This window comes from Delphinus delphis, chromosome 2 (genome assembly GCF_949987515.2).
Source record: "Delphinus delphis chromosome 2, mDelDel1.2, whole genome shotgun sequence".
Classification (NCBI taxonomy): Eukaryota; Metazoa; Chordata; class Mammalia; order Artiodactyla; family Delphinidae; genus Delphinus; species Delphinus delphis.
The window spans coordinates 140,408,994-140,428,022 of NC_082684.1; the positions used below are offsets into that span (position 1 = coordinate 140,408,994).

At 46.2% G+C, this 19,029-nt stretch overlaps 1 protein-coding gene across 1 annotated transcript in view; it reads right to left on the minus strand.

Moving 5' to 3' along the window:
- Positions 1 to 18,185, minus strand: part of TLN2 (talin 2) — a 450,837-nt gene extending 432,652 nt beyond the window's left edge. The window contains exon 1 of the mRNA XM_060005857.1: positions 18,019 to 18,185. The gene's annotated coding sequence lies outside the window, so the exon portion shown is untranslated. The remainder of the gene's footprint in view (positions 1 to 18,018) is intronic.
- Positions 18,186 to 19,029: the final 844 nt, after the last annotated feature.

Here is a 19,029-nt window from a genome sequence, read left to right on the forward strand (position 1 = left end):
TTGGTTTAAGAGACTCCCAACTGATAAAATATGAATTTATAAGACCTAAGTTGGAGAAAGGATACAGAGGCCTGACGGATTCTTCTCCCACTTCAGCCATTCCGCCCTCACATCTGGACAAGCCACTTGGCCTCTCAGTACCTTAGTTTCTCCATCAGCATGATGGTTTAATTCATCCCCCAAACCTTTGTGAACTCCCACCACGTACTAGATGTGGCACTAAGATGAAGATGATCAAGAAGAATGGGTGGGAGGTCAATCCCAACTCTCAGAGCCCTGTGCCACCTCCACTCCCCCCACCCCACTAAGCACCAACCTAGATAAAGCACACAGAATGCTTTTCAAACATGTATGGAACAGAGATGGACCTAGGAGAGTCATTTGCATCACAAACGAAATCTTTAATTCGAAAACTAATTCACGAAAAGAACGGCTAAAGTGACAAGTTCCCCTGACACATTTTTTGAGGCAGGTTCATTTAAGTATTATCATGTACAGTAAATTTCACCCTTTTTAAGTGTATAGCTCTATCCATTTTGACAAACACATGCAGTTCCTGCTGCAGTGTTAAAAAAATAGGTTATTTATCTCTAACTTTTCAAGAATACATTATATAAAGTGATGAGGGCACGTATGGTCCAAAGACACAAAATTAATCTTAGCTCTTCTTTCTAAAAGTGAAGGTCCTCATTCTGCCAGAAGGAAGAACCTAGAAGTAAAAATCTTGTCAGGGGCGGGGTGGTAGGGTGGGGTGGGATCAATTTGCAGATACATCTGCAAGGCAAGGAGCAGAGAGTACCAAGATCTATTGGTCAAGGCAGTTGAATTTCCTTTACTAATTAGAGAGTCCCTCCCCTCAACCCCACAGGCTCTCATGTGAAAGCATTTACCAATTTTTTTAAATATACAGACAGAGCCCAAGAACACAAACCTATTTCTACCAAAGGTCATCCTTAACCACTTGTACAGTTTAAAACCACAAAGCTGGGCTTCCCTGGTGGCGCAGTGGCTGAGTGTCCGCCTGCCAGTGCAGGGGACACGGGTTCGTGCCCCGGTCTGGGAAGATCCCACGTGCCGCGGAGTGGCTGTGCCCGTGAGCCATGGCCGCTGAGCCTGCGCGTCCGGAGCCTGTGCTCCGCAACGGGAGAGGCCACAACAGTGAGAGGCCCGCATAACGCAAAAAAAAAAAACCCACAAAGCCTCCTTGAATTAATTCCAAAAATCTCTAATAAATTTCCCATTACTATCAATGCTCCAAAGGAATTTACCTGGACAAGGAACATAACTTTTCGTTGTAAGACGTATCTTAAAATGAATTGCACGAGCTTATGTACAAAACAGGGGGATGATTGTTCAAAGAGAACTCTAACAATCTGTCAAAATTACATCCCTGATGCAGAACAAGGTCCTAGTAACTTCAGACTACAAACAGCATTACAAGCCGGAAAATGGCAACAAATGCCAATGTTGATTGTTTGTAAACAGATTGTTTTTAACCTTACTATGTAGCTAGCTTCTGGTAAAAAGCACAACTGTTTTCCAAGCCCTAGCTCAGTGGCACTCAAACCTCAGTATACCTAACAATCTTCTGATTATGAAAACTCCCTATTCTTGGACCCCACACAGACATACCAAATTAGAATATCTGGGGACTGGGCAGCTAGAGTATTTAACCTTATTCCTGGGTAATTCTGAGAGTACTGACCTAAGGACCACACTCTAGGAAATGCAACCCGCACTAAGAGAGCATGTGTTTTGTTATATAGGCACTAAAATAAAATCGAGTTGGGACTTCCCTGGTGGTCCAGCGGTTAAGACCCCGTGCTCCCAGTGCAGCGGGCCCGGGTTCGATCCCTGGTCAGTGAACTAGACTCCGCATACCGCAAATAAAAATATCCCACGCGCCGCAAAGAAGACCCAGCGCACCCAAATAAATAATTTAAACAAATAAATATTTTTTAAAATAAAAATAAAGTCAACTTGGTGAAGTAACTTGGACACTGACCCTGAGTATGGGTTATAATCTATAGGCTAATGGCCAAGATTTAGAAATGTTGTCATTATTCAGAGAGATTATCATTGTACTATCAACAGATGAACTACACAATGACAATCTTTTATTAATATTCACTTGCCAGTTCTAAATGTGGTCCCCAGACCAGCAGCTCAGAATTCTTGAGCCCCACCTGAGAAAGAAAATCTCTGGGGGTGGAGCCTAGAAATCCCGGTTTCAAAAGCTTCTCTAGGTGATTCTTTTGCACTGGGCATGCGCCATCACATTTCAGTTCACGCAAATACATTTTATAACCATAAATACTTAACAGTCACAATTTTTTCTTGTCTTGTCCTCTTGCCAATTCTGTTTTTGCTCTGATAAAGCATGCAATGTTTGTCATCACATGGCCTCAACTTATCTCCCACCTGTTCCCCACTGTGGTGCAAGGTGCATCTGTACAGCACACAAAGTTCAAGACAGATTTATTTTTCATTAGCTGAGTGACACTGAGCACAGCCTGGCAGCTGACCCTCCCCATCAGTTTGGTGGCAGGGGTACCATCTAAGAAGGTGATCCCCTTGGGCTCAAAGCACCCCAATTCCAGTGAGCACCTTCCCAGGATGCCTCCTAGGGCCTCCCATGCAAGCCACCAACAGAAAATTAAATGGGAACCTGGCAGTATTGGTGGGTTCTCCTGCAAAAAATATTATGTCCATGGTAGACTGCATTCATTCTCACATGTTGGAGTGCATCACAATCTCCAGAGGAAATGATAAAAATACAGATTCCTTGGTTGTAACCTCAGCTTCTAGTTCGGTAGTATTCCAGAAAGTCTCCTAAATCTGTATTTTTAACGAGTCTCCCAGGAGATTCTTATGCATACCAAGACTTGAGAAATCACCAGTGTTATGGGAGAAACCTAGGATACAGAGGAGAAAATCTGAGCTTGAATCAAACTTAGCCAGTATTTAGTGTGTAAACCTTGATACACATCAATTTCCTCAAAGTAGAAATAATACCTGCCTGTCATGATCATTATGATGGCTAAAAATAGAGACAAGACCTTAGGAAAATGTAAAGTCCCAGGTGTAGGTCAGTGAAACTCGGCAGGTGCAGAATTCCGCCACTATAATGGACGAGGGTCCCTTAGCCTAAAGAGGTAACTTCAGTAACAAGCATTCCATGTCACATGCTGATTCTGAGAAACAAGTCAATTTGACAATCTATGTTATCCCTTGAATCGCGTTCCCTCAAAAAAGAAATGTTGGGGACTGCCCTGGCAGTCCAGTGGTTAAGACCCTGCACTTCCACTGCAGGGGGCACGGGTTCGATCCCTGGTTGGGGAACTAAGATCCCACATGCCGCGTGGCATGCCCCCCCCCGCCAAAAAAAAGAAAGAAATGTTGGAGTCCTAACTTCCCAGTCTCTCAGAATGTGACCTTATTTGGAAATAGGGTTTTTACAGAGGTAACCAAGTTAAAATGAAGACATTATGGTGGGCCCTCACTTATCTATTGTGACTGGTGTCCTTATAAAAAGGGGAAATTTGGACACAGAAACAGACCTGCCTAGGGAGAAGATGGCCATCGACAATCCAAGGAGAGAGGTCTGGAACAGATGTTTCCTCACAGCTCTCAGTAGGAACCAACTCTTGCCAACACCTTGATCTCGAACTTCCAGCTTCCAGAACTGAGGCAGTAAAATTCTGCTGTTTAAGCCACCAGCCTGTGGTAAAGTGATGCGGCAGCGCTAACAAACTCAATCTGTCCGGTTCCAATTCAGGAGCAAAGTGCCCCTCTCTGACTCCTTCTGTGAGGGACATTTGGCCACCTAATGCTTCTCAGATTCCACAGGGCTTGTTCTCATATCTTCATCAGGTATGTTCATAAAACTGCACATACCCTATTTGTCAGGTCCAACAGAGAGCCAGCTCTGGGGGAACAGGGCATCACTACTGGCTCTGCTGTGCAGTCTGGAGCCTGTAGCAACTGTCACAAACTCAGAGCTCTAACATATCTGCAAGTTCACCAGCAAAAGCCAGCAGGTGGTTTTTCATTCTTATAAAATTGTGCAAACCTGCCCTGCACAGCCAATCACTCTCCCTTTTCCTCTGTCAGGGCAGCACCCATGGCCAGCTTCTCACTTCCAGCTGGTCTGAGAGCTGGCAGGTCACCCTCAACATGCAGGTACCAAGAGGCCCTAATCAAGAGCACCCATAAAAACCCTTAGGAGATGATTCTCTCCAACTGGGTTCAGCTTTCATTCTTGCCTAAGTAGCTCAAAACACACTAGGGAAATGCCCCCAAAGAAAATATAAAGCCATTCCAAGATGCATTAAAACTGTAAACCTGCAGGGTCTTACTCAGTAACCAGAGGGAGTGTGGGAGAGAGAGGGGCAGACCGGCCTGGTTGAAATGATTGTCCAGCATCAGGAAGGAGCCGTGTCTCTCCAGAGTGCAAGGCCGGCAAGTATCTCCCCTGCTGGGCAACTGTCCCCAGTGCCCTGGCTGATTTTACCTCCTACACACACTTCCTGGGTGACTTCTCCTAGGAGCCTCCCTAGGGAATTTTAAAAAACAGTGTCCAGGGCTTCCCTGGTGGTGCAGTGGTTGAGAGTCCCCCTGCTGATGCAGGGGACACGGGTTCGTGCCCCGGTCCGGGAAGATCCCACATGCCGCGGAGCGGCTGGGCCCATGAGCCATGGCCGCTGAGACTGCGCGTCTGGAGCCTGTGCTCTGCAACGGGAGAGGCCGCAACAGTGAGAAGCCCGCGTACCGCAAAAAAAAACAGTGACCAGGTCCCGCTCTCAGAGATTCCAAATCAGGGGGTGGTTTGGGAACCACCACAATCAGCAGGTTTAAGGAGCTTCCCTGGTGGTTCTGATGCACACCCAGAGCCTAGAATCACAGTCATGAATTAAAGTCGGGGTCCACCCAGACATCCCAGGAAAAGAAGAGAGTGCCCAGTGGTGGTCAGGAGAGTGGGACTCCAGTGCCAGCTTTGCCAAGTGGCGCCAGTCAGTCCCATCCTTCTGGGACTCAGTTCCTTCCCTGTCAAAGGGAGAGGCTGACCTAGAACCATTCAGGCTCCCTTTTTAAAGAAATAAAACACTGATGATAAAAATAAATATGTCCCACAAAGACATCTACTCTTTCTTCCTGGATGTACTAGGCCCGACGGCTTTGTGGCTGCATGTCAGGCTGCCCGTGGCTGACATCTTACCCAGAGGGAGAGCTCCTTTAACCCCGAGGGAAGGGCCCAGGAGTGACAGGTGCTGAGCCCAATGGAGAGCCCTTTAAGGAGAAAATTAAGCCTCTTAAAGTGCCCTCAATGTAACCTCTCAAACCCAGGAATAATCTACACTCCCCTTGGAAGATGTGCCACACATGATCTCAGGCCACACTCGGGAAATTATCTCCACTTACATCAAACTAGGTCCCGGACACGGATGCCAAGTAATTCAATGGGCAGTCCCGAAGCATGCAAACAGAAAGAGAAGAGAGCGGTCTTGATTTAAATACACGAAGTCTGAAGCCTGGGAGCTTGCGAGAGTAGTTCAGAGGGCAGCAAGGCACACTTCACCCATCTGCAGGAATTCACTCAGCCAGGGCCTCAAACATCGTATGAGGAAAAGGAGACATCTCTCTGTGCGGTCAAGTGGACCCTGGGGACAAGTGATGCACCAACAATTCACCAGAACATTGAGGTCAGTGATAAACACTTAAGACAAGTGAACTTAACGTCTTCAACCCAGCAGTGAGTTACCAAGCAGACTGTTTAAGAGCCCCTCTTCAGAGATAAAAGCGAGAGGCAGCCATTTGTCTCTGTCTAGCTGTCCTCAGCAGGTGCTTTCCACCACTCAACAAGTATGTAACAAGGACAGGATTCATTCATTCAGTGCTTGAACCCCTAACTCTCAGCACATGACCTAAGAAACACTGCCCCCGAGGGACAACACTTTTCCGCCTCAACATTGCTCTCTTCCTTAGCTCCAATCTGGAAAACAATGACTTTACCTCGTGGAAGGCTAACTCTATAACCAGCAAGTTTTCTTCATCAATTACTCACATTAAAATATTTTGTTGAATGAACCTATCTATGAAACAGAATCAGACTCACAGAATCAGACTTGTGGTAGCCAAGGGGAGGGATGGATTGGGAGTTTGGGATTAGCAGATGCAAACTAGTATATATGGGAAGGATAAACAACACGGTCCTACTATATAGCACAGGGAACTATATTCAATATCCTGTGATAAACTATAATAGAAAAGAATATGAAAAAGAATGTATGTATATGATAAATGAATCACTTTGCTGTACGGGAGAAATTAACACGACATTGTAAAGCGACTATACTCCAATTAAACAAAAATTTTGTTGATTATCTGTCATGTGCCAGACATTGTTTTAGACACTTGGGGACACAAGTCCAAGGGATGTTTTCTCTCATGAGCTTACATTCTAGTGCTATGAGACAGACAATAAATGAATCACGTATGTAACACAGGCAGACCTCATGTTACTGCACCTCACTTTATCGCGCTTTGCAGATACCACTGTTTTTACAAATTGAACGTCTGTGGCAACCCTGTGCCAAGCAAGTCTAACAGGACCACTTTTCTATCAGCATTTGCTCATCTCCTGTCTCTGTGTCACATTTTGGTAATTCTCACAATATTTCAAACTTTTTCAATATTATTATATTTGTTATGGTGATGTGTGATCAATGATCTTTGATGTGACACCTGTAACTGTTTTGCGGGTGCCACAAACTGCACCCATATAAGATGACGAACTTAATCAATAAATGCTTGTGTTCTGACTGCTACACTAACCTGCAGCTCTCCGTCTCTTTCCCTCTCCTCCAGCTTCCCTGTTCCCTGAGACACAATACTGAAATTAGGCAATTAATAACCCTACAAAGGCCTCTAAGTGTCCAAGTGAAAGGAAGGGTCACACATCTCTCACTTTAAATCAGAAGCTAGAAATGATTAAGGTTAGTGAGGAAGGCATGTCAGACAGGCCAAAAGCTAGGTCTCTTGTGCCAAACAGCCAAGCTGTGAATGAATGCAAAGGGAAAGTTCTTAAAGAAAATTGAAAGTACTACTTCAGTGAACACACAAATGATACAAAAGGGAAACAGCTTTATTGCTGATACAGAGAAAGTTTTGTCGGTCTGGATAGAAGAGCAAACCAGCCGCAACATTCCCTTCAGCTAAAGCCTAATCCAAAGCAAGGCCCTAAGTCTCCTCAATTCTAGGAAGGCTGAAAGAGGTGAGGAAACTGCAGAAGAAAAGTGTGAAGCTAGCAGAGGTTGGTTAGTGAGGCTTAAGGAAAGAAGCCGTCTCCATAACAGAAAAGTGCAAGGCAAAGCAACAAGTGCTGATGTATTGCATTGGCCAAAAAGTTCATTCGGGTTTTTCTCTAACATCTTGCGGAAAAATCCAAACGACCTTTTTGGCCAACCCACAGAATCTGCAGCAAGTTATCCAGAAGATCTAGCTAAGATCATTAATGAAGGAGGCTACACCAAACAACAGATTTTCAACGTAGATAAAACAGCCTTATACTGCAAGAAGATGCCATCTAAGACTTTCATAGCTGGAGAGGAGAAGTCAATGATAGCTTCAAAGGACAGGCTGACTCTCTTGTTAGGGGCTAATGCAGCTGCTGACTTTAAATTGAAGCTAGTGCTCATTTATCATTCTGAAAATCCTAGGATCCTTAAGAATTATGCTCAATCTACTCTGCCTGTGCTCTGTAAATGGAGCAACAAAGGCTGGATGACAGCATATCCAGTTTACAACATGGCTTACTGAATATTTTAAGCCCACTGTTGAGACCTACTACTCAGAAAAAAATATTTCTTTCCAAATACTACTGCTCATTGACGAGGCACCTGGTCACCCAAGAGCTCTGATGGAGACGTACAACAAGATGAATATTTTCCATGCCTGCTAACACAACATCCATTCTGCAGCCCATGGATCAAGGAGTCATTTCAACTTTCAGGTCTTATTCTTTAAGAAATACATTTTGTAAGTCTGTAGCTGCCATAGACAATGACTCCTCTGATAGATCGGGGCAAAGCAAATTGAAAACCTTCCAGAAAGGATTCACCAGTCTAGATACCATTAAGAACACTTATGATTCACGGTAAGACGTCAAAATAACAACATTAACAGGAATTTGGAAGACATTGATTCCAACCCTCATGGATGACTTTGAGGGGTTCAAGATTTCAGTGGAGGAAGTAACTGCAGATGTGGTAGAAAGATCAAGAGGACTAGAATTAGAAGTGGAGCCTGAAGATGTTACTGAATTGTTGCAATCTCATGAGAAAACCTGAATGAGGAATTGCTTCTTACACATGAGCAAAGAAGGTGGTTTCTTGAGATGGCATGTATTCCCAGTGAAGATGCTGTGAAGATTACTGAAATGACAACAAAGGATTTAGAATATCACATAAACTTAGCTGATAAAGCAGCTGCAGGGTTTGAGAGAACTGACTCCAATTTTGAAACAAGTTCTACTGTGGGTAAAATGCTATCAAACAGCACTGCATGCGACAGAGAAATTGTCCGTGAAAGGAAGAGTCAATCAGTGCAGCAAGCTTCATTGCTGTCTTATTTTAAGATGTGGCCATAAGCACCCCAACCTTCAGCCACCAGCTCCCAAACTGGTCAGCAGCCATCAACATAGAGGCAAAACCCTCCACCAACAAAAAGATCATGACTCTCTGAAGACTCAGAGGATGGTTACCACTTTTTTGCAATAAAGTATTTTTTAATTAAGGTATGTACATTGTTTTTTTAGATGTAATGCTATTGCACACTTTTAATAGACTACAGTACAGTGTAAATATACACTGGAAAACAAAAAATACGTAAGACTCTATTTTGATATTCACTTTATTGCCGTGGTCTGGAACAGAAGCTACAATATCTCCCAAGTATGCCTGTATCAGGGAATAATAAATGATATGAAAACAAAGAAGAGGCTGAGAGCAGGGGCTGGGGGATGCCAGGGAGACCTCTAAGGAGGTGATACTGGAGCAGATTCCTAAGTCAAGTCAAGTGTGAGAGAACAGCCCCCTCCTTCAGAAGCCAGGACGGGGAGATACAGCAGCAGAACAGGAGCTGGAACGGCCAGAGTGCAGGAGGAGAACCAGGTTAGGATTGCAGTGCAGAAGCCAAGTGAAGACAGCCAAAGAGAGAGCTGGCTAACTGCTGCCGAGAGGCTGCAGGCGATGACAACTAAGAGTTGGCCATTAAGTATCACTGGCACCTGAAGAAGCATGGTTTTGGTGAAGAGGGGGTGGGGGGTGGGCAAGAAGCCAAACTGGGGTGGGTTCAAGACAGAATGAGAGGGGAAAGCGGGCAAAATGTATGACAGTTCTTTTAGAAAGTACTTACTCCAAGGGAGAATGAGGAATTGGGAGAACAGCCGACTAGGATAGTGGGTTGAGAGTGTTTTGTGGTTGCTGCTTTCTCCCTTAAGATGAGAGATACTAGAGCATGTTTCTCATGGAGATGATCCATCAGAGGGAGAAAACTAATGATGCAGAAGGGAAAGGAGATTCGTGCATGAGTGAGAGCCTTGCATGCCAACAGGGAACGGGCTCCAGTTCACATGTGGTTCCAGTGCTGTGTGGTTACGGTGCAGGGAGGCTAGCAGATTTAGCACGAGGAGATGATGAAACTAGTTCCTAATTGCTTCTTTTTTCTCCGTGAAATAAGCCAAGTCCTCAGCTGAGAGTGGGGTGGGGACAGAAACATAGTGGGCTGGGCAGTGTCAAGAGTCCGCCTTGAGGTTTATGGTCATAAATCAAAAGCAAGACGATGCAGATGGCTGGTTTTCTCCAGCCAGGTTCATCAGCCTGAGGCAGGAGCACAGTGGGCAGAGGGTGGGGTTTTCCCAGGAAAGTAAGATGAAGGGAGAAATGGTCAAAGAGGTTGAGGGTGTATGGAAGCACCTGGGGGTCGGGGTGGAGGGGAGAGTGGTAGGCGGTAATAAGTATGATGGACAATGAAGTGGAAGGGTCACCAGGTCAGAGGCCCATGTAGGGGGCAGGATAGGTGGAACAGGGTAATAACAGGAATAAGATAAAAGAGAAAAGGTGAGGGTCAGACTGGAATGCTTGTCAAGATTTTGGTGGAGGTACAGTTACTGGTAATGATAAGGTCCACAACTGTGGTGCAAGCTTAGTGGGTAATAAAATCAACTTAGTGGGTCATGACCAGCAATTTTTTTTTAATGACACAGAATAAAAAGTATGTAACTACATTATACCTAGTAATGGGTAAACACTGTTTCGTGAAACTTGTTTCAGTTGTATGTGTATTTGCATTGGGTCTCACATAAGATGTATTTCTCCTATGGATAGGGGTTAAAAAAAACTCCCAGGACACCAGGGCAAGGCTTCTCTACCATGGCACTGCTTACATTTTAGCCCACGTGATTCTCTGTGGTCAGGGCTCTCTGGTGCGTCATAGGGCGTTTAGCAGCATCCCAGGCCTCCCCTCACTGGACGCCCATAGCACCCCCTAGACATTGCCAAATAGCCTCTGGGTGGCAAAACTGCTGCGAACCAGCAGCCTAGAAATAACCATGGGAGGCATGGCTGAAGTAGCAAGAGGAAAAGATAACTAAAAGAGAGTTGGTCAAAGGACTGAATTGGGGGGGACAATCTATATAGATGTCCAAGTTACCAAAAATGTTGATGGGAGGAGGGACTGTGAGCCAGATGAACAAGATCTTCCAAGAATGAGGCAAAATAACTACGGAAGCCCGGGCGCCTAGAGCCCGTGCTCCACAACAAGAGAAACCACTGCAATGAGAAGCCCGCACACAGAAACGAAGAGCAGCTCCCACTCGCTGCAACTAGAGAAAGCCCGCGGGTAGCAACGAAGACCCAATGCAGCCAAAAATAAATAAATTTAATTAATTAATTAAAAAAAAAAAAGAATGAGGGAAAGTGACCCAGAGGGCTGTAGCTGAATGTTCTCTACCCCAGCTACGCATTAGAATTACCTGGAAAACTCACCCACCAATGCCCAGGCCCCACCCAGACCAACCAAATCAGAATCCCCAGGTGACCCCAATGTGAAGCCAGGGTGGAGACGCCTACAGAAGACGCCCACTCTCCAAGGCCCAGCTGAAGTATGACCTCCTTCCTGAAAATTTCCTTCCTATTTCACTTCTTTTCATACACCCCACTCAGCACAACGAATCTTGCTTTGCTTATAACTTACATGTGAAATCATCAGAAAAGAAGAAAAGCACTAAAATTAAGCAGCTAAAAACAGAACAAGTGTTTATCTGCTGAAGAATTTTAGAATTAGGAGATCCGCTAATGGGGAATCTTTCAGGGAAACTTCTTGAGCTTCAGGTCAGCCACTCCTCTGGAGGGCATCCAGACAAGTGAGGGTCCCCGGGCACAGCCCAGCACTTATGTGTCACTGATAAGCATTGTTAGAAATATGTCCCCTCTGGAGACACCGTAATAGACACTTGTTGAAATTAATGACTACTGTACTTCATCCCCACCCCACCCCAAATGCACCAATGAGTAGATTACAACAATTTAAGCACCATTTATTATCTGATCACCATTTGCTTCACAATACCCTTCACATGTAGGCAACTTTTTATTAAAAGCAATCAGTGACATCAAATCTTGAATATGTATGTATGTATGATGAAAAACAAGAAGACAGGAACCAGAGACTAATAGTCCTCTCTGCTTTCCCATGAGAAACCATTATAGAATATTTAAAATATCCCTGAACTCTGACGTTCACTGTTGATTAACCACACACAACCATGTACGAAACATCACTACATCCCCAAACACCTGCAAAAGATACAGAAAAAAGTTAAGTAAAATAACTCAAATATTTCTTTCTCCCAGCTTGGTGAAACTGATAAAACTGAGTTAACTTGCCTTGATTGGCACCCTAACTTTCATCCATGAAAGGGCAGAGCACCGGCTAGACAAGAACACAAGAGCTGCAAAACAGAGGAAGCTGTTCCTCTACACCAGTGGTTTGCAAAGTGTGGTCCAGCACCAGCGAGATCAGCATCACCTGGGAACTTGGTAAAACTGCAAATTATCAGTCTCCACCTAAGACTAACAGAATATGAAACTGTGGCCTAACAAAGTGGGTTTTAACAAGTCCTCCAGGTGACTCTGAGGCATTCTCTCCTGGAAACCACTGAATCTAAACCATGGTTTTCAAATTTGCAGCACAGCCCCGGCTTCCAGGGGGTTGAGATTCGGAGCCTCCCACTAGCATTCACAGAATCACGTGGTATGTACTTTTTAAAATGTGAACAGAGATTCCACTGCTTTTGAAAGTTTCATTTTTTTGTAGTGACTGCCAAGAACTGAAATACTATCAAGTTTCAAAAATCACATCAAGGGGCAGGACTGAAAATGGTACACAGGGAGAGCAATCAGCTAAGCTAAAGATAGTGTGGAAGGAGACCAGGGTTCAAATGCCAGCAGAGTCATTTAGCAGCAACTTTCTGGGGCTCAGGAAAACCAAGTTTGAGGAGATGCTGCTCCTCTCTAAGAAGCCTCTTCAGTTGGCCAGAAGACCCCACCTTCAGAATGGGATCAGAAAAAGTCAAGGGAAAGGAGACTGCTTGCTAAGAGCTTTCATGACTGCTTGTTGTCACTCTCCTGGGAGACAGAGGTAAATAGCTCTTCCAGAAGCCATGGCTTACCCTGAAGGAATTTACTTAAACTTGGGAAATCTCAGAATTTTAGAAGATAACTAACTGAAAGTTTCCAAAGAGACAAGAGATTGCCACAGAAGGCATCAGAGAAAACATGATATTGCCCAAATTTGTTTCTAAAATGGTTCCAGACAAATTTCCTATTCATTAACCAAATAACACTTTAAAGAGTTTTCATACAGAAAAGCCTGCAAGTCTGAGCCAGTAAACCATTCAAGGTGTATAAGGGGCAAGTTAACCACCCCTCTGCCCCAATGCTAATTTTAAACAATATTAAATTTTATGTATCCTTCCGTATCTTTCTCCAAGGTCATACACCTACTAGGGCTTCTTTTTTAAATCGGAAATAGGGTCATACTCTTGATACATATGATACTCAGCAACTCGATTTTATTTACATGTAATGTATCACAGACATCCTTCACAAAACAATCCATACTAGCTGTACCCTATTTTATCCATCCTACTGATGGACACTCATGGTGTTTCTAGTTTATTTACCGTAGTAATCCTGCAAGAAACATCCTCACACACAGATCCCTACATGCTGATGTTTTTACTTCTGTAAGAAAGGATTCCAAATATGCAACTGCTGGTTCATATGGCATACACGTTCCAAATTTTCACCAAAACTGTCTGCTTTCCCTAAAGGCTGCACCAGTTCATACTCCCCACAAGAGTCTGAGGGTTGCCCCCAACCCCCCTAATGGAGGATGTTACCAATCTTTACAACATGAATTAATTGAACAGAAAACTAATATCTCTTTGTTTTTTAATTTGCATTTCCCTGACCATTATGTACGTTGAGGATCTTTTCACATGTTTATGATCATTTGTACCTCTTATCTCAGGAATTGCCTGTTCACATCCTTTGTATATCTTTGATCATGCTGGACTGTTCAAGTACTGTTTAATCTCACACTAATCCCCTCTCGCCCCGGAATCTATGAGATGTGTCAAGTATAAAAGAATATCACCCTCTAGGAACTCAGTATGTGGGGTGAGGCCAGGGGATGATTTCTTAGCTTGAAGTACATGGTAAGCCCTCAAAAACAATTTCTGAATAAGTGAATAGCAGGCTTAGAGAATTCTGTTTGTTAAGAGTGCAGCTAAAAGAGTAAAAAAGAAACACAAATATTCACTACTTGTTCTGCATATTCAGAACAGCATCACTTTGGCTGAAATTAAATTGTTGGTTAAGGGAGAAACAAAACCATGGTCCTGGCACTGACTCTGACAATGCACCTTGAAACGGGTGGCAAAAGAGCCCAGTCTTAATTCATAGCTCTGGGTGGTACATAAACAAAGGCTCTCGAAACCAAGCGACACCTGCCACTAAGCCACAGGCTGTTCATTTGGTCAATGGACAGGAGAAGCCTACCTTAAACATTTTGTTCTTTTCTTGTTTTTTGTCTCCAACGCCATCCAAGATTTTCTAGCCTTTCAAAATCTCCTGCTTATTGGGGAAGGGGAGTGAGGAGGGCCTGCAGGGGGGTTTGACAGAGTTCAGATTCCTTAACTCTTTTAACTTTAGGCAAAACATCTGGTTATACCCAGCATTTATCCCCATTATTTGCAATAGTTCTGTTTGGCTTATGTCTTAACTAGTCTCCTTATTAAATATAAAAGTAATAGGATTAAAAACTTCTGGGGGAAAGTACTGTAATTAAAAAGGCACCAGTTGGGTATGGTAAGCTGTAATTCTGGTCCTGCTTATTAAGTTTTCCTTCTTGGCTTTAATTTTTTTTTGTATCCATAAAAATAACTTTGAATTATTTAACTCTTTTTTAGTATTTCCTGTATTGGCTAAACACCACCCCAAATCTCCAAGAAAACATTATAACTCAAAAGTTCTGGAGTAGTAATGTCACAGAACACAAGTTTTAGATACTGTCCCAAGAGTCAGGCATGCCACACACACTACAACACACACACACACAGCCTGGTAACTTGACAGGCAACTCTCCAAAATGAATAGGCATTTTCTCACCTCCTGAAGTTACAAAACCTTCTTAATAGGAAAAAAATTGCAGGAACTTTGATCAAGCCATGAGGTTATAATAAGAATCTGGCAACAGGCAACAAAGCACAATTTATAACACTTTGTTAAGAGAGGCATAAAAAAAAATAAATAAATATTGAGGTAGTATACTTGGGAATGAAAACTGAAGGGTTTGTAATAAAACTTCTCTTTTTTAAATCTCTTATTTTAGCATTATTGAGAAAACTCCTTTAAGATTTTTATTATGTAATGTTTAGCACATGCACAAAAATGTGACACATATATATAAAGCACAATCCTAAGATGAATAAATACATCTTTAGATTTTCGTTTTTCCTGAGCATAGTTGGTAAAGATTTAAATTGTTCATCACCTGTAACCATCCTTAACTGTTCTTAGGAACAAATGATCTGCTGGGAGCCAGGAGTGGAGGAATGGGGGAATCAGTATAATTTTGAGCTATAAAAGAAACTGGGCTAAAGCAAAAAATAACACACACACACACACACATACATACCCCTATTTCTAAAACCTGACTTTGCTTAAAAATACTCTAGGGAACAGTGTTTGAAAAACCCTGAACAAGTAGATTTAACAGTAAGTGAGTTCAAGACCCATATAAATAAACCTTTGCCTAGAAAGAATTTCCCCAATAACTAATTGAACAGGATCATTTTAAAAGTGCACCTTCCCTTTGGAGGTAGAAGCACAACATCAATGCCAAAAACAGAAACTCTAATAACTCTCTAGTATCTCCTTGATGACCTGAGTGGGTACAAAGGCAGAGAGAAACCAGTGACTTCCCCGATCTGAGGAGCCCTGTGTTTCTGGGATTCAAGGTACCACTTCTAAGACTGGGAACTTTACAAAAGGGATGGAGGCTTTCAGCAACTGATTTGATTCTCTCCTAAATTAATTATGCTAATTCCAGATAAATGTATCTTAGGCTCAGGGTGTTCTCCACAATTCTAGGGCTCAGTGAAAACAAAATTAGCATTCGTGCAGGTATCCCTCCTCTCTCAAGGCCATTTGTCTTGTCACACCACCGCACCTCCAGGGTTTTTGCATGGATAACCCAAATCAGCCAACAAGGAAGATAAAATCTTGGAAACCCAATGGCTGACATTCCCACTAGAGGCATTTATCGAAGTGGACAGACGCAAGAGCAGCCTAATCCCTGACAACAAAGGGCGCATCTCCGAGATGAAAGCCTCCCCCCATCCCCTACATCCCCTCTGTGATCCCCTGAAGCCTCTCCAATGACAAAACCCCAAAGTGCTGACATGACCTCAATAGTATGGCATCATTTCTCTCGCCAAGGAGAACGGCTGGCACGTTCCTGCCAGCGAACTATAGGTCAGCCAATACGCCCTTCCCCTGACCCTTCGCAAAGCAGAGATTACAATCTATTTCAAAAGTAGATTCCCCAGTGTCCACTCCTGAGGAGTCGCCAACTCCAAGCTCTGGAGGAGGGAGGATAGCGCGCAACCTGAAGAATGCCACAACTCAGCACCCCGGGTACTATCAGAAGCCAAAGTAAATGGTACTAAGAGCACCAGGCTGCTTGTAATTTATTACATTTGGGGGGGTACAATTCTCCGGAACATCACCCCTACTCTCCTGTCTTTAACTGTGTCTTGCACAACGCCAACACTTCAGCTCATTCCTCTCTCACCGTCTGGAAATTGCCAGAGGTTAGTTTTCACCACGAGACAGGGACTGTGAATCAATCTCCTTTCCCCAGGTCACCTGGGCTCTTCACGGGCAGCAAAAATCCAAGTTTCCCCACGCGTCACCTGAAGCCCTAACTTCTGGAACCCCCCCCCCCTTAACCTCGCCCCACGAGCTGGCACCGCGGCGAGGGACTAGCACGCAGCCGCTCGCGCTGCGGCCGCAGCCAGGGAGGCGAGAGGAGGCTCGGACTGGTGTTCCGCCCCGGAACCCCCGCAAGCCAGGCCGTCGGCCCCGACGCGAAAACCGGGCGCCTCTTCTCCGCGGGGAGTGAGATCCCGCGTTCTGCGGAGCGCCCAGGCGGATCCCGGCGCCGGCAAAACGCTCCGCACCGGTGCCCGGCCGGGGGACGCGGCCAAGCGCACGGCTCCCGCGGAGCGTCCAGGCAGCCGCGGCGGCAGAAGAGGGGCGTGTTTCTTGCGCCTCGGGGCCCGACCGCCGCGTCTCGGCTGGACCGGGGAAGGAGGCGAGCCGAGCGTGCAGTCCCAGACGGCGGCTCTCGGCCCTCAACCCCGGCGGGCCGGCCTGGCGACGCGCTGCAGTCCGCGCGCCCTTGCGGGGACAGGCGCGGTGCGCGCCCTGCGGGGCCGCCTCAGTGCCGGCCTGGGCGCGCAAACTTTCCGAGAGAAAACCGCTCCAGCCTCTCCAGCGGGGGCGCCGCGCTCTCCCCCGGGCCCACCAACTGTTCGCCCCCTCCCCTCCGTAGCCAAGACCCACTGAAAATATGGCGCCCTCGAACGTCGCTCCTCGGTCCCCTCAGGGAATCCCGAAATGCCCGTCTCCAGGACCCCCGGCTCCCGGTGGGCGCGAAATTTCAGCTCCTGGGGCCGAGAAAGGAGAGGGCGCCCCTGGTCCAGCGCGAGGCCAACGGCACTGAATCCCAATCCTCCCCTAGCTCTAGGTCCCTCAGCGGCCAGCAGTTTGCTAGTGGCGAGATTGCCAAGTAAAAGGGAATCGTGGAATCTGCAGGTCTGAGAGTCCGGGACTGGCAAAGGAGCTCCGCACCGGCCGGCTGTCTTTGCCTGGAGCCCGGCCGGAGACTTGTTTGCAAAGTGGCGCTGGAGTCGGGGCGACCAGTGCTGGAATGAAGCCGCTCCGCCTGCGCCAACTCTCCTGGCGCGGGGACCCGGCCGGGGCGGAGGGGACACTCCATGCAGGCGGGGCCGCTTTTCAAAGCCCAGTTACCGGAAACCCAGCGGGAGCCCCGCAGGGGACCGGCTGCCCACCGCTAGGAATCCGCTCTCGGGCGCCGGCTGCGCGGCTGTTTGCAAACCGCGGCGCCCGGGTCCAGTGCAGTGAAACATACATGTGCGATAGACAGGTGCATTAATTTAATTTTATTTTTATTTTCTGCAAATAGCCCTCCTAGAACATCAAATCTGGGAGCTTTGCGGGGTTTTTTGCATCACTCAAGAGATGCAAAAGGAAGGGGAAAACCACCCACATTTTCCTTCTGTAGAGGGGAGGGAAAAGACACGAGAAATTCATGCAACGTGCATGCAGCTGGAGGAAGAGGAAAACCCGACTGAGTCGTGAGCCTTACCGGCGGATGCATTTACTGTCTCACTGCAGAGCGCCTGCACCGGAGTGCAGCCGGCGACCCCCCGCGCGCCCGGCGACCGCTCCGCTCCCTCAGCCGCCTCAGCCGCTGCCGCCGCCGCTGGCTCCAGGCGCGGAACAAGAGCCGAGGGCGAGCGCGAGCGCACGGCCCGGGCGCGCCGGGAGGGCAGGAAGCGCGTCATCACTCGGGGACGGCGCGGCCCCGCGCGGCTCCGGTCCGGCGATGGTGCAGCGCGGCAGCCGGACTGGGCCGGCACGAGCTCCCGCGGGCCCCTCCTGGGTCTCTAGCCTGCTGTCCGGTGGTGAGAGGGTCCGCGAGGCAAGGCGACGCGCCGGACGAGCTATCGCAGAACTCGGGCTCCGCCATGCAAGGGGGGGAGGGGATGCACCGTCTTGGGCAATGGGGCCCCTAGGTCCGCAGAGCGCTTCTCCTGACCGCTGGCCCGCCGCTGGAGGAAGCGAGGTGCGGTTCCGACGGGAAGACCCTGGTGGGCTCTGGGGTTCTACTGCGACTCTGTCGGCGGGAACCCGAAGCGGGATTGTCCCTCTCTGTAAATGTCGCACACGCCGACACCGAAACTCAGCTGGTCAGAGGTCATTTAGGGATTTAGAGAACGGCTTTAGGGATGAGGGGCATATTCTTTTAAGTTCATAAGAAGAAAGTTCTTCTGCCTACTGTGCCCTTAAAGTCAATTGTATACCTTACAGTTACACAGCCCTTAGGAAATGTAGGATGACCTGAAACCATTTGAAGTTTAGGAAGCGAGGAGACAAATCACAAAACACTGTGTATTATATGATCCCATTTTTAAAAACTACGATGTGTGGAGAGAGGCAGAAAAGACTGAACACATAAACACTAAGATGTTAACTAGGTCTCAGTGATTGGTGAGAGGGGACCAAAGAGAGTGAATCAAAGAGGTAGCTTCCAAGTCACTTACAAATATATATTACAAAATATATTTTCTGCTTAGTTCTAGTTTCTGATTTTTCT